The following is a 13,221-nucleotide window of genomic DNA, read 5'->3' on the forward strand; positions in this document are numbered from 1 at the left end:
TGTCCAAGGACTCTGACCACAACTTTCGTACCCAATGGCCTTCAATTGGAAGAAGAAAAGCATACAGTACCCAATTAATGAAATCAAACAACTCACCCCAAGGACAAATGATTAACTCAGGACCAAAGAATTTAAGTTGGAAGAGACCTCAGTAACTACCAGGTATCCCCACTACAATAAACTCAATAAAGGTTATGTTTCCTAACCTTCCACCCCCCCCCAAAAAAAAAAAAAAAAACTATCCTTTTTTATGGATGGCTCAAAAGTCCCCCTCCTCCAAGAAGTCTTCCCTGCCTGAGTCAAGAGACATTTGGATTTCTGGCCAGAACCCAGTTTGACCACTGTCAAACTGGTCCAGTTTTGACCTCCACTGGATTATATAAATCATCTAACCAAGACACTATTCTGTTCTACTAGGAGCTGCTGCTGCTCACTGGATAGGTTTGAGGCAAAACACGTAAATAATAAATAACAGCACTCTCTCCTTGAAACATAAGATTACAGTAGTCTGTGCCAGTCCCAGAAATTCAAGACAGCATGCAGTAGAACCTCTGTTATCAGAGAAAGATACCAGGGATCAAATACAGCATTTGGTACAGAAGGCCCAATGAGAAGATAGGAGACAATGCAAAGAAAAACAACCTGGGGAGTCAGAATTATTGGGATCTGATTCCAGAACTGCCGGTCACTCTCTGTGACACTGGCCAAGTTCCTTCACTGCACTTCATTTCTGTAAAGTTCCTTCCAACTGATATTTTCTAAGATCTCTTCCAGCTCTGACATCCTATGTTGGTTTTGCTTGTTTGGAGCCAATCCAGGTTAAGTGACTTAGCCAGTCATACAGCTAGTTAAGTGTCTGAAGCCAGATTTGAACTCAGGTTCTCCTGTCTCCAGGGGCCGGTGCGCTCTATCCACTGCACCACCTAACTATCTCTCCATTTTATGTCTTAAGATTCCTTTCTACTTGAACACTCAGTGTTCTAAGAAGAGCTGCTTTAAATGACTTAAATGAACAAATAGTTTAGAAGGAAAATGGGGAAACCATATTGACTGGGTCAGCTACAAATTTATCCTAGCTAATCTACAACTAGGCCCTCACTGCAGCAAGGCAATAACTATTTCTTGGTGATTCTTTATTCTATTCACCATGGCAGCTTTTTCATATTTTCTATTCTCCCCTCAAAAGACTCTCAACCTCCTATACTAACCCTCTCAACTAAGGAGCTCATTTCATAATTTTCTTAAAAATTTTGACAACAATTTCCCTTTCTCATGTCACACCCCTTAGAATTCAACCCCTACTATCTCCTCCTTCATTCTAGTCTCTGATGATAAGGTGTTTCACCTCCCCAAAGCCAGCTCCTTTATTCTGCCCCACCTCCTCCACCCATCTTCTTCATTCTCTTAATCTTCAAATCTCACCCTCACCATGGGTTCCTTCCCTTATATGGTCTAGTCTTCCCTGTTCTTAAAAAAAATCTCCCTAGTTCCCACTAATGAGGAAATATAATTATGAATATTGTTCTGAGTTTTAAGCACACATTTTCTAGAAACTATTTAACTGAACATTAATTTAATATCTAAGATTTCTAGCTTGAAAAGGAAGATGTCTAAATTGTCATAATCCTTTGCCTTGTCCCTTGCCTCTAATCTCAAGATATTTTGAGGTAATGTTTAAAGGAATCCTGATCAAGAAAAAGATCATAAGTTAAAATACATTTTGAGATTAATATTTCAGAATAGCTAACTAATGAGCAGTTCCTATCCCATTCCTTACTCTACCATTCCTTCAGACTTTTGAAAAGAATCTCCTCCCTGTGATCAATAACAACAACCACCACCTTTCTAAAGGGAGAAGGATGGATTTTACATGGCTGGCTGTCACCTCTTCAGGCTCTTGGGGAGATAATGAACTCATTTTGGTAAAGTTTTTGAGTTTGGTAAAATTTGAGTTGGGTTATCAACAGCTAAGTAGAGCAATGGAAAGAAAACGAGCTGGAGTTTGGAAGACCAGAATTCAAATCTGGTCTCAGACACTTACTAGCCAAGCTATTTTAGGCAGGTCACAGTTTCTGTCTTCCTCAATTTCCTCATCTATAAAATGGGGCTAATAATAGCACCTACATCTCAGGGCTGTTGTGAGGAGAAAATGAGCTCATATTTGTACAGTGCTTTCCAAACCTTACACCACTATATAAACACTATCTCCTGGCATCTACTTCCTGGGACCTTATTAGCCTTTGTTCCTAAAAGGAAATGTCTGGAAAGTGTTTGAAGCTCTAGAAAATATTGTTTCTTAACATTCCAACTGAACTAATCTGGAGGTTTTGTGATGTTTTCATCCTATTAGACCCACTAGCTATTGTCCCATATTCTCTTATTAGCTCAACTGCTTTAAAAAGCTACAGTACCTATGCTAAGTGCCTCTATTTCCTCTCAAGTCATTCTTAACGTTGCAATCAAGCTTCCAATCTCATCATTCAAATGAAATATCTCTCTCCAAAATTATCAGCATTCTCTTATTTGCCCAGGCTTATGGCCTTTCTCAGTCCCCGTTCTTGTTGACCTCTCTGGAGGCTCTGCTCCAGTCAATATCTCTCTTCTTGATATTCCCTGTCTGAGTTTTCCTCTCCCTCTCTGACCCTTTCCAATTACCTTGGCTGGATACTTCATCCAGTCCCAGGTCACCATCATTAACTATAAGTATACCCCAAGATCTGTCTCAGATTCTCATCTGGTTTCTCTCATTCTTCCCTTTTCCTCACTGACCTCATGATCTCATCATGTCAGTTTTCATCTCTATGCAGATGATTCCCAAATCTATTTATTCAGTCCCAATTTCTCTTAGGAGCCCTAGTCCAGCATTATTGATTATCTATTGGAACACTTCAAGATAGATGTCAATTAGACATCTCCATCTTAACATGTCCAAATCAGAACTCATTATCTTCCACTCCAAATCCTCCCATCTTTTTTTTTTTTTTCTAGAAAAGACACCAGGATACTGGAAACTAGGTGTGTACTGGATAGAGCATGAAATCTTGAGTTAGGAAGTCCTGAATTCCAATCTAGTCTTAGCCATGTACTAACATCATCTTTAAAATGGACATAATAATAGCATCTCCCTCCCAAGGTTGTTGTGAAGGTAAAACGATCGTATTTGCAAAGTTCTTTGCAAATCCTAATGTACTATATAAATGTTAGATTTTTTTGGTAATAGCTTTTTATTTTTCAAAATATATACAAAAATAGTTTTTTATGTTTACTTTTGCAAGATCCTGTGTTCCAAATTTTTCTTTCTCCTTCTCCTCCCTCTTCCCTCAGACAGCAAGTAATCTAATATAGGTTAAACATGTGCAATTCTTCTAAACATATTTCTATAAATGTTAGCTATTAATATTATCCTTTTAGTCACCCAGATACTTAGATGTCATCTTTGATACCTCTTTGGCTCACCCAGCATATTTCATCAGCTGTCAAACTGTCATTTCTTTTTCTCCACTCACATAGCTTTCTCACCTGGATTCCTGCAATAGTCTCCCAATTGGTCTCCCTGATTCAAACTGCTGAAATGGACACACACATACACACACACACAACCCCAACAGTTTCTTGTTACCTCTAGGAGCAAATATAAAAGCCTTTGCTTAGCATTTAAAGCTATTCACAATGTGGCTTCTTTCCAGTCTTTTGTCACAGTACTCCTCTCCATGCAGTAACACCACAGCCACACAAAGCATCCCATCTCCCACCTCCCTGCCTTTACAACGGCTGTCCCATATACCAATAAGCTCTCCTTTTAACCTTCACCTGAGCCAATTCCTCTATGATTCAGTTCAAATGCTATTACTCACCTGCAGTAGGCCTTTTCTCATCCCCCTCCTAATAATGTACTTCCACAACAACCATTCAGGTATACAACATTCTGATATATGTGTTGTATCTTCCATTAGGGTATAAACGCCATGAGGTTATTTTTGCTGCTTTTTTGCATCCTCAACATTTAGCACAATAAAATCTAATAAACGCTTGATAATTCACCTATCTTTATACATGGCATCTCCCCCACCAATGAGTGAAGACATTCCTTGAGAGCAAAAACTCCTTGCTTTTGCTTTTGCTTCAGGGCCTAGCAGGACACCTTGTATATAGTTTATACTCAATAAATATGTTAAATTGTGTTGAAATCTATGGAGAGAAATCATGACATAGTGAAAAAAACATCACTTAGTAATTATATGATCACAGATAAGTCATTTAACTTCTCTAAACATTAGTTTCCCTATCTGTTAAATGAAAATCCAAGGGATTATAGATTAAAAGATGGAAAGAATCTTAGAGCATAAAAATATTCTCTCTCTCTCTCCACATATATATGTGTGTGGTATGTACATATATGTTGTATGTGTGTGCAAATATGTGTCACATTACTCCTCTCCATGCAGCAACACCGCATATACACATATACAACAGAACTGTTGTGAAAAAAAGGCCTTAGGTAAATTTTAAATGGTACAGAAAAATATGCAATCACTATCACTTAACAAACTTCCTTGAGTTTCTGTAGTCATTTTATAATGTGTAGATTATAAATTTCTTGTGGGCAGGAATTATCCATTTAACATTCATATCTCCAGCTGCTTGGTACAAAGTAGATAAATAATATCACTTTTTTTGTAAATGGACGGATGGTCAATACCCCTTCCTGGCAAAGAGGATAAGATACAAGTCTAAGCAGAGTCACCTGGAGATTTAAAAAAGAATTCCCTATCTTGTCAGCCTAGAAATTGCCCTATGATGAGACAAAAAAAGCCAATTACTAATCTACCAGGCACGGCAGCAGCAAGAATAAAGAGAACAGCTAGATAGCAGAAATTTGTGAAGAAACTAAAACATTCATTTGAACCAATGGTTTTAGTCTTTTCCAAGAAGCCAAAAACGATGAAAACAAATAATCCTACTATCCAGCCTAACTTCTCCTATAAAGGTAGAAGGGGAGAAAAAAAATTCAAAAATCTAAAAGGAAAAAAAAAAAAGGATTATTTGCCCTTAGGGGCCAAATAATCTATATGATAGTTGATGACTAGTCATTAAGACCCATAAAATCTTAGATAAAGATTGAGGGCTAGAAGAGACCATAGAGATTGATGCATTCAACCCCTTTAATTTATAGATGAGGAAACTGAGAGATTGACTTGTTCAAGATTACACATGAAGATTAAATTATTTGTCCCAAGGTCACATATATTTAATCTGAGTTTGTGCTTGTCAAATTTATTAAGGCTACTCAGGGTGTCAGTCTTGGTCTTAACACTCACTTCTATACCCCCATGTCCCCAGGGAAATATTAAGGGCTTCAATCCACCAGACTGCCTAAGGAGATGTCAACAACCAAAAGGAGTAAATTAAAGCTTCCATACCAGTGAGCAATGGGGTAGTCTGCTGTGAGTGGCCACACAGTTCCAATTTAGGAAAAATGGGGAGACCCAGCCTCAAGATAAAAAAAATTAAAACAAAACAAAAAATAGGAGCCTCTGGAAAAACTTAGCAAGGGGGCAGGGAGAAAGAGAAGAATGCCAAATAGTGACTAAGTACCAGGAACAGAAGCCTTTCCAAATTTATTATATTGATCACTATATTAATCCAAAAATAGGCCATCTCCTCTTCACTCAGAGGATGATCCTTTTGAAGTTAAAAAAAAAAAAATACAGCATAATAAATATATTACAAAAAGAACAGTGATTATAGGCCTTCTTCAGATTTATACATCCTAAGTTTGGGAAGAAAGTATGACCTATATAAAGGCCAATATGATAGAGGGGAATTGCTTTACCCAAACTAGAAGTTGAAGATTGGCCCAGTAATCCCCCAACAAGTTAGGTGGTCTTGGACAAAAGCCCTCCTTGGTCCCTCTGGGCCTCTGCTGGATGGGGAGGATTGCAAACTGCAACATGAAAACCAGAGAGACATGTACACGTGCACATACATGCACACACACCATACCACACACACAAACAAAAAGCCACCATGGAGGCATCCACATCTGGACTCCCCCCGAGAACAATATGGCATTCTGTATGTTCCCTGGGAGATCTCTGGATTCACAGAGTTCCAGTCCCAGTTTCTGCAGAGCCAGTCACTAGGCAAGTGTCCCTGAACACATCTGGAAGGTGGAAAGGAGGGACTGTAGCCAGGGAAGGCTGGAGGAATAGGAGGAGCAGGAAGGGCTGGGGGGAGGCTCAGCCCTGAGAAGTACCCACTTTTGAGTCCCAGAGCCAGTGCTACTGGTTTGCAATAAGAATGGGAAACAGCAAGGAACAGGTCCTGGGAGAGGACCTGGCCCTAGAAGGGAAATGGTAGATGAGAGGAAGTTAGAGGGAATTCACCTCCGCTCAGCCCCCATGAGCTCCCAGGTTGCTGGAAGGCTGTCCCAGGCTCCAGCTGGGCCCCAAACCTGAAAAGCCAGTTTCATCCTTGAATCCTCTCCCTGCTCCAAGACAGTCTGAGCAAGGAAGGCTGAAGGGAGTGGGGGAGAGAGGGTTTCCAGCGCATGGGTGTGGTGCTGCCTTCCCTTTACCTCCTGATTCCCCTTCCCCAACATGAGCCAGGGAGCTGTCAGGCTCCCCTCTCAAAAATCAGCCTCCCTCAGCTCTCACAAACACAAAAAAGAAACAGAACCTCTATGAGACAAACCATTCCTGGAGTCCAAGACATCCAATTTAGGTGAGAAATAGGTGACAGTTATACTCTCCTCCTGCAAAACCCTACCAGGAGAATTCAAGATTCCAGGGACTCCGTCCATGGGCCCTCAAGAACCAGTTAGGGAAAAACCATCGGGCTATCTGATCCAGGTTCTCTGGATTTGTCCAACCTTCATAGTTCCAAATCAGCCATAATCATTCTTCTAGAACTTTCTCCCTCAACTGCTGCCCCATCCCGGTACCAGTCCTGAAAGAATCCCCTACTTCACCCCCAAAATCACTGTCCTGGATTCCCAAGAACTAGGCTCCATCCCCTCCCCAGGACGATGTCATTGATCAGAGAAACAGCTCTTGAACTTCTCCAGACAATGTACCACAGGCCTCTGGTACCACAGGGGATGGGTTGTGCTGAGAGTCACAGAACATAAAGATTTAGTCAGTGACTAAATCACCATGTGACAAAGCAAGTCACTTCAACTTTCTCTGAGCCTCACTTCCCTTATCTGTAAGAGAGGAAGGAAGGTAAACTCTCTGGCTTTAAGGATCCTTCCAGCTCTAAATCTTTTTCTTTTCTTTTTATATAAAAAAAATTGATAACTCTCAATAAAACTGTCTTCCTTTCTAACTTTTATGTTTTATACATTTAAAATCATGCTCAGAAGGTGTCCCTAGGCTTCATCAAATTGTCAAAGCAGTCTGACACCAAAAATTTAAGAATCCCTCATCTATTCCAATTCCATTATTTTAGAGATAGGAAACTGAGGCCTAGAAACATGAGATCCCTTTACTAAAGTAGCAAAGGTGGTAACTGAACCCAGGACCTCTGACTCAAAATACAAGGTTCTTTCCATGGGGCCATCACTGCCTCGAGGTTCCTCCCATCTCGGATGTTCTAAAGTCCCCTTCCAAGTTCTGACATTCCAGGATTCTCTTTTCACTCTCATTCCTCAACCAAAGGCTAAACAGAGAGAAGCCAGAGAGTAAGAGGACCCCCTTAATGGCCTGTCCGGAGAACTGAGGCTATCTCAGGCCACAAGGGGGTGTTCATGGCAGGGTAGAAAGCTTGCACGGCTATGAATCAGGTAAGGGTCCGTGTGGATCTAAATAGTATGAGGTTGGTCGCTGAGTGTCTGTGTGTTTACATGTTTATATTTACTCTAAGAATAATTAGCCCCATGCCGGGGCATTGTGGGTAGGGAGAAGAAGGAAGGTGGCCAGTATGAATTGAGAGGATTACCTCAAGGAGGGGTAGGACTATATGTGTGCCCCCAAACTAGTTATTCCTGTGAAAGGGGGGAGGGGATGGAGAGGCTTAATTCCAGCTTCCTCCGGAGTCACTGCAAGATCCCTAGCAATTTTCTCTCTCCTGGCCAAAATTTCAGTGAGGAGAATATGGCCTGCGGTTGTTGGGATGTGAAGAGAGGTATTATAGATAAGTAAAAAATCAAGAAAGGAAAGAATAGGATAGTTAGGAATCCTGAACTCCAATTCCAACGGCTTTGTTTTTTGGAAATGGCCCAGCTGAGAATTGCCCTTAATTTATCGGAAGTGAGGGAAAGTAGTATATGCTCTAGGCTTGTAGTAGTTGGTCCTCCTCTTCCTTATCCTAAGTCCCTTTTTCACAGAGACTGTCTTGCTCTAGGTAAAGTAAGAGAAAAGTGACAAGGATGGAAAAGGGAAGGAGGCCGGCTGCCGATTTGTTTTGATCCCACCAGCACACTACCACACACAGAAGCAAGCTTTCTACCTCTCTCCCCACTTCCACCCAGGGGCTCCTAGCTGGTCATTCAGCTGTTCCAGGAGATGGCTAGGGCTGGAGTCTCCATGTCCGGCCTGTGAGTGACTCCAAACCCACTGCCTGGCTCAGGGCCAGCTCAGGGGGATGTGCTAATCCCGCCTGGGGCTATTTTTACAAAACTCCCATCCCCAGGAGGAATTCAGAAGAGGAAGAAGCTGGCTTCTCAGGACCCCTGGCTCCAGTCTCCTCTTCTGCCCCACTGATACTTGTTTCTCAAGACCCCGGCTCCAAGTCTCCCAAACTGTTCCCTGTCCTATGATTAGCTATTCCAAGTCTCTTGGCATCAGCCATCACATAGGCCACATATTCTCTGCTGCAGCCATCCCTCCCCATCTCCCCATCCCTGTCCCACTAGGCATCCTTGGGGCAAGCCCTACTTACTCCTGCAACACTCCTCCCCACCCTCACCCCGGCCAGGGCCCATGGTCCCAAGGCCACTGGCTAAACTGTCTTAAACTTGCCCTTATCTACTCAGCCGTTCTTCTTCTACTGGCTCCCAAATACTCAGAAGGAAACTAAACTTAACCCTCAGCCCAGTGATATTCTCTCTCTCTCTCTCTCTCTCTTCTCTCTCTCTCTCTCTCTCTGTGTGTGTGTGTGTGTGTGTGTGTGTGTGTGTGTGTAAACAAAGTCTACTTGGCGATTTAGCCATTTAGCTTGGGAGGGGCAGCAGGAGGTTGGCCGGGGATGCCCCTTCTACAGTCCCTCTTAGCCGGACTTCCATCGTCGCTAGGAACCTCCTAGGATTTTGCAGCAGGAGTCCCTACTATGTGGGCTCACACTGTGTCCCGCCCACGAAGCGCTCTCGACACCCCCCCCCCCCACCGAAATCTATGGAGTATCATATTCTTGCGCTTATTCTTTCACTCCGTGACTACCCAGTCCTGAAAGTCTCAAACTGTCACTCCCAAAGACGCCCACCCACTCAAGTGGACCCACGTGCTGCCTACGGTGGAGGCGAGGAAAGGAGAGGGGCAGAGGACAGGGGTGCTGCAGGTGGCAGGAGCCTGGGCGACCCAAGACGCCTCTCCCTCCATCCTCCAGCAGGCGGGGGCTGTCCGCGCCCCAAGAGGCACGGCTGGCCAAGGGTCCTCGGAGAAGTTAGCCCCCCCCCCCCGAGGGCTCCCAGAAGGGTCCCGCCAGCCCATCTCGCTCTGCTACCAGGATGGGACGGCAGCAGCCCCGAGGACCCGCCGATTGCGGACTACTGACCCAGCCGGGAAAGAGGAGGAAAGCAGGGAGGAGTCGGCAAGAGAAGGCAACTAACTTCGGAAAACCGGCTGATTCCGCTCCGGCCGAGCTCAGAGATGGCCACGGCGCTCTCGGCCCGCCCCATGCCAGGCTCCGGTCCTGAGCTCCCCGCGCCAGCGCGTCCCTTCTCCCTCCCTCCCTCGGCTCGCTGGCTCCCTCGTCCACTTACCAGCCCGCAGCCACCGCGGCCGCCGCCGCCTCCAGCAGTCCGGTCCCGGGGGCGGGCAAAGTCGAGCGGACAGTGCGCCAGGGGCCGCCTGGGCTCGCGGTAGCCCGGGCCCCGCAATCGGGCCGGCGGGTAGAGCAGGGGGGCCAGAGCCGGCGCGGGACTGCGGCAGGGGAAGGTGTGTCTCGCTCCAAGTTTGCCAGAGTCCCGGCGCCTGCCCGCTTCTCTCTCTCCGCCTCTTCTCTCCACTTCTCCAAATCTCCACTTCCCCGCCTCTCCTCCCGTCTGCTCTCCTCTCCGCCCGCCCGCCCGGCCGAGAATGCCATGGAGCGAGGGGCACGTAAATGAGAGGAGGGATCATGGGACAGAGGGAGGGAGCAAGGCGGGAGGGGGCCGGAGCGGGGGCCGGGGGCCGGGCTGCGCGCCCGCCCGCTAGGAGAGCGCGCAGCGCGCGGCCATATGGGTTCAGTCATTCACGGCGCGCTCTGAGTCAGGGCTCAGGAATGCACGCGGGGCGAGCTCATCTGCCACCCGGAGCCGAGCGGAAGCTGTTCCCTCCCACCGGCTGCAACCCAGACCGGCTCCGGGCCCGGCTTCCCCGCTCCCCGACCCGGTCCTTCACTTCGAGTTTAGTCCGCCGCGCCCCCGCCCCGCACAGACAGACCCCAGCAAACTACCCCGCAACTCTGTGCGGCAAGAGCCCCAACTTCGTCTCCTACCCCGAACAGAGGTGACGTCCCCTCCTCTCCCCCGCCCCAATAAGTCTGATCGTAGAATTTCACAGCTGAAGGCGGGACTTAAAAGTGGTCCAGTCCAACCTCCCGGCCAAACTCGCGGGCCTGCCCTGAGGCCTCCGCCACACCCCATCCACTACTCCATTCTGCCGGGTCTTGACCTCAATTCTCTTCCTGCAGATGCCCCCGGGAGTGGGCCTCTCGGCGAAGTGACTGACGTTGCTTGGGTACCCGAGGGCCAGGCTACAGAATGTCGGAATTAGGTGAGAAAGACCAGATTTAAAACCCCGACTCTGGCCCGACACTTAGGTGAAGTCACTGGTCCGCTTGGAGAAGGACCGACAGCTACCAGCAATGTGATTATGGGCGGATCACTTAGCCTCCCTATCCTCGGCTTGCTCTTCTATAAAATGGGGATGAGACCTGGAGTATTTAACTCATCGGGCTGTTGTGAGGTTGGGATGAGATCATTATAAGTAGAGCATTTGAATTGCCAGTTATTATTCCCTAGGACACCAGTTGTGGCTAGACAGAAGGGAAATAAGGGGGGAGACAAGACGAGAAGATTGGCAAATTAGCCAATTTATTAGGTGTACTTACTTACTGAAAAGCTCAGGATCACCTTCATTTCCAGCCTAGGCTATTTCGCTTAACTGAAATGAAGTTTCCATATATCTCAGGCTCCGGACTATCTCCTGACCATGGCTTCAAACTGAGCCCTAATTCTGTCTACAAACTGAACGTCTTATCCAAGTCCCAGACTTACTTTTAACTTTGGCCAGCCTCACCTATGACCCCTAATCACCTGGAGACGAGGATAACGGGTTCTCCGCTGATGGACATCCATATTGGCCCAGGCAGGAAAAGCATAAATTAGCAGCATGTTTAAAACAAATCTGACCATTGACCATTTATTGGGTGGACACTCCATTATGTGGCGTGTTAAACTTTATAAAACATTTTCCCTTTTACTAAGCTTCCCCCTTCTCAGGGGTCTGCCCGACAGAGGGAGTTCCAAGTTGGAGTTTTGGAAGCCCAAGCTTGCAACACCTTTTAGCAAATCTGGAGACCAATGCAGTTTAAGCATCCAAGGGCATAGGTATCTAGCAGAACTGCTCCAGCCTCAAGCTGTGACTGGAGTCAGGAAAGCTAAAATTGTATACTCAGACAGGGAACTCTAGACTTGGACACTTTGACACTGGTGTAGGAAACATTGAGAGGAAATCTGCAGAAGAGGAAGGTCACGCTGGTCAATTCTAGTCCCTGCCTGCCAGCCCTTGGGTGACTTCGTCAGTCCTTCCAGGATGAAGTGGGCAAGCTGCAGAGGAAAAGGCTCTCTTAAGCTCTTTTAACCAGAACCATAAGGGTGACATAAGAAAGGGCCACCCTCTTTTCTCAGCTCTCCTCATGTCTGCGACTGTCTTCCCAAATCCTTTGGGTCATCCATTGTTCCCTGCCAGTGCCAGGCGCCTTCTGTTCCAGAAGCTGCTTGTCCCAGACACAGGTCTTAAGACCAGAGGGCATACCTCACTTTATCAGAGAACAGTTATGTAGAAAATAGAATCATTTTATATGCACCAGAGGGATAATACACAGGATAATGGAAAGAGCCCTGAACTTGAAGTCAAAAGTCTCTGGTTCAGGTCCTAGCTGGAATAGTGTATTAACAGATCTTGGGCAATTATAAACTTTAGCTTCCTTCTCTGTAAAATATCTTAGATTACCAGCTGGAGAAGGTGATTATGAGAAAAGAGTTTTTAGTTAAGCTACTCAATATAAATATGAACTATTATTATATAAATGAACCAATCAAGAATCTTTTCTTAAAGTAAAAAGAAATAGAACTATTATTATATAAATGAACCAAACAGGAATCTTTTCTTAAAGTGAATTAACTTCCTAATTTACCTGCGAAAATATGGATGCTCTTCTATAAGGTTATCTTAAAGTAAAGTATGCCCCTTAAGTGGGGCCCAAGTATCCAGCACAGGAAAGTAGCCAGAAAAATCTGCCTGTCCTAGTCTACAGAAATATATAACCAATAATCATAATGGGGAGTCTCTCTACACACCACAGAGACATCATTCCACAAACCAGGAACTATCTCCTGGCGCCACTGAGACAGTATGTCTATGCATTATAAAGATATTATTATGTGTGGAAATATGTATAGAAGAATTGCACATGTTTAACATATATTGGATGGCTTGCTGTCTTGGGAAGGGAGGTGGGAGGAGGGAAGATAGAAAGGTTTCAAGCATGAGGTTTTGCAGGGATGGATGTTGAGAACTATCTTTGTATTTTGAAAATAAAAAAAGCTATTTTTAAAAAAGATATTATTATGTAAGTCAGAACAATGAATGAATCCTTAGAATTCAGGCACTAGATCTCTTACATTTATTTGAGAATAGGTTAAAGTTCCAAATTACCTCTTGTAAACCCCTTAGAAATGTTAGACTGATATAGAGACAGAGGTATAGACAGCTCTTCTTGCTAGGATAAGTGCTGGTCCTTACCAAAGCTGCTCATGTCTATAGGTTTGCAGAAACTTAGCCCTTTATTACTGTCCCA

General features: G+C 45.0%; 1 protein-coding gene and 1 long non-coding RNA gene across 3 annotated transcripts in view; one reads left to right on the forward strand and one right to left on the reverse strand.

Moving 5' to 3' along the window:
• Positions 1–10,165, reverse strand: part of RHBDF1 (rhomboid 5 homolog 1) — a 49,218-nt gene extending 39,053 nt beyond the window's left edge. The window contains exon 1 of one of the 2 annotated variants that reach the window (XM_051968494.1): positions 9,920–10,165. The gene's annotated coding sequence lies outside the window, so the exon portion shown is untranslated. The remainder of the gene's footprint in view (positions 1–9,919) is intronic. The other variant, XM_051968499.1, reaches the window with a different exon arrangement.
• A 118-nt stretch (positions 10,166–10,283) lies between these two features.
• On the forward strand, positions 10,284–12,983 carry LOC127542922 (uncharacterized). Its single transcript, XR_007948922.1, has 3 exons — positions 10,284–10,646; positions 10,831–10,913; positions 11,331–12,983. It is a non-coding gene; the product is annotated as an uncharacterized LOC127542922 (long non-coding RNA).
• Positions 12,984–13,221: the final 238 nt, after the last annotated feature.

The sequence above is a fragment of the Antechinus flavipes genome, chromosome 1 (assembly GCF_016432865.1).
Source record: "Antechinus flavipes isolate AdamAnt ecotype Samford, QLD, Australia chromosome 1, AdamAnt_v2, whole genome shotgun sequence".
Classification (NCBI taxonomy): domain Eukaryota; kingdom Metazoa; phylum Chordata; class Mammalia; order Dasyuromorphia; family Dasyuridae; genus Antechinus; species Antechinus flavipes.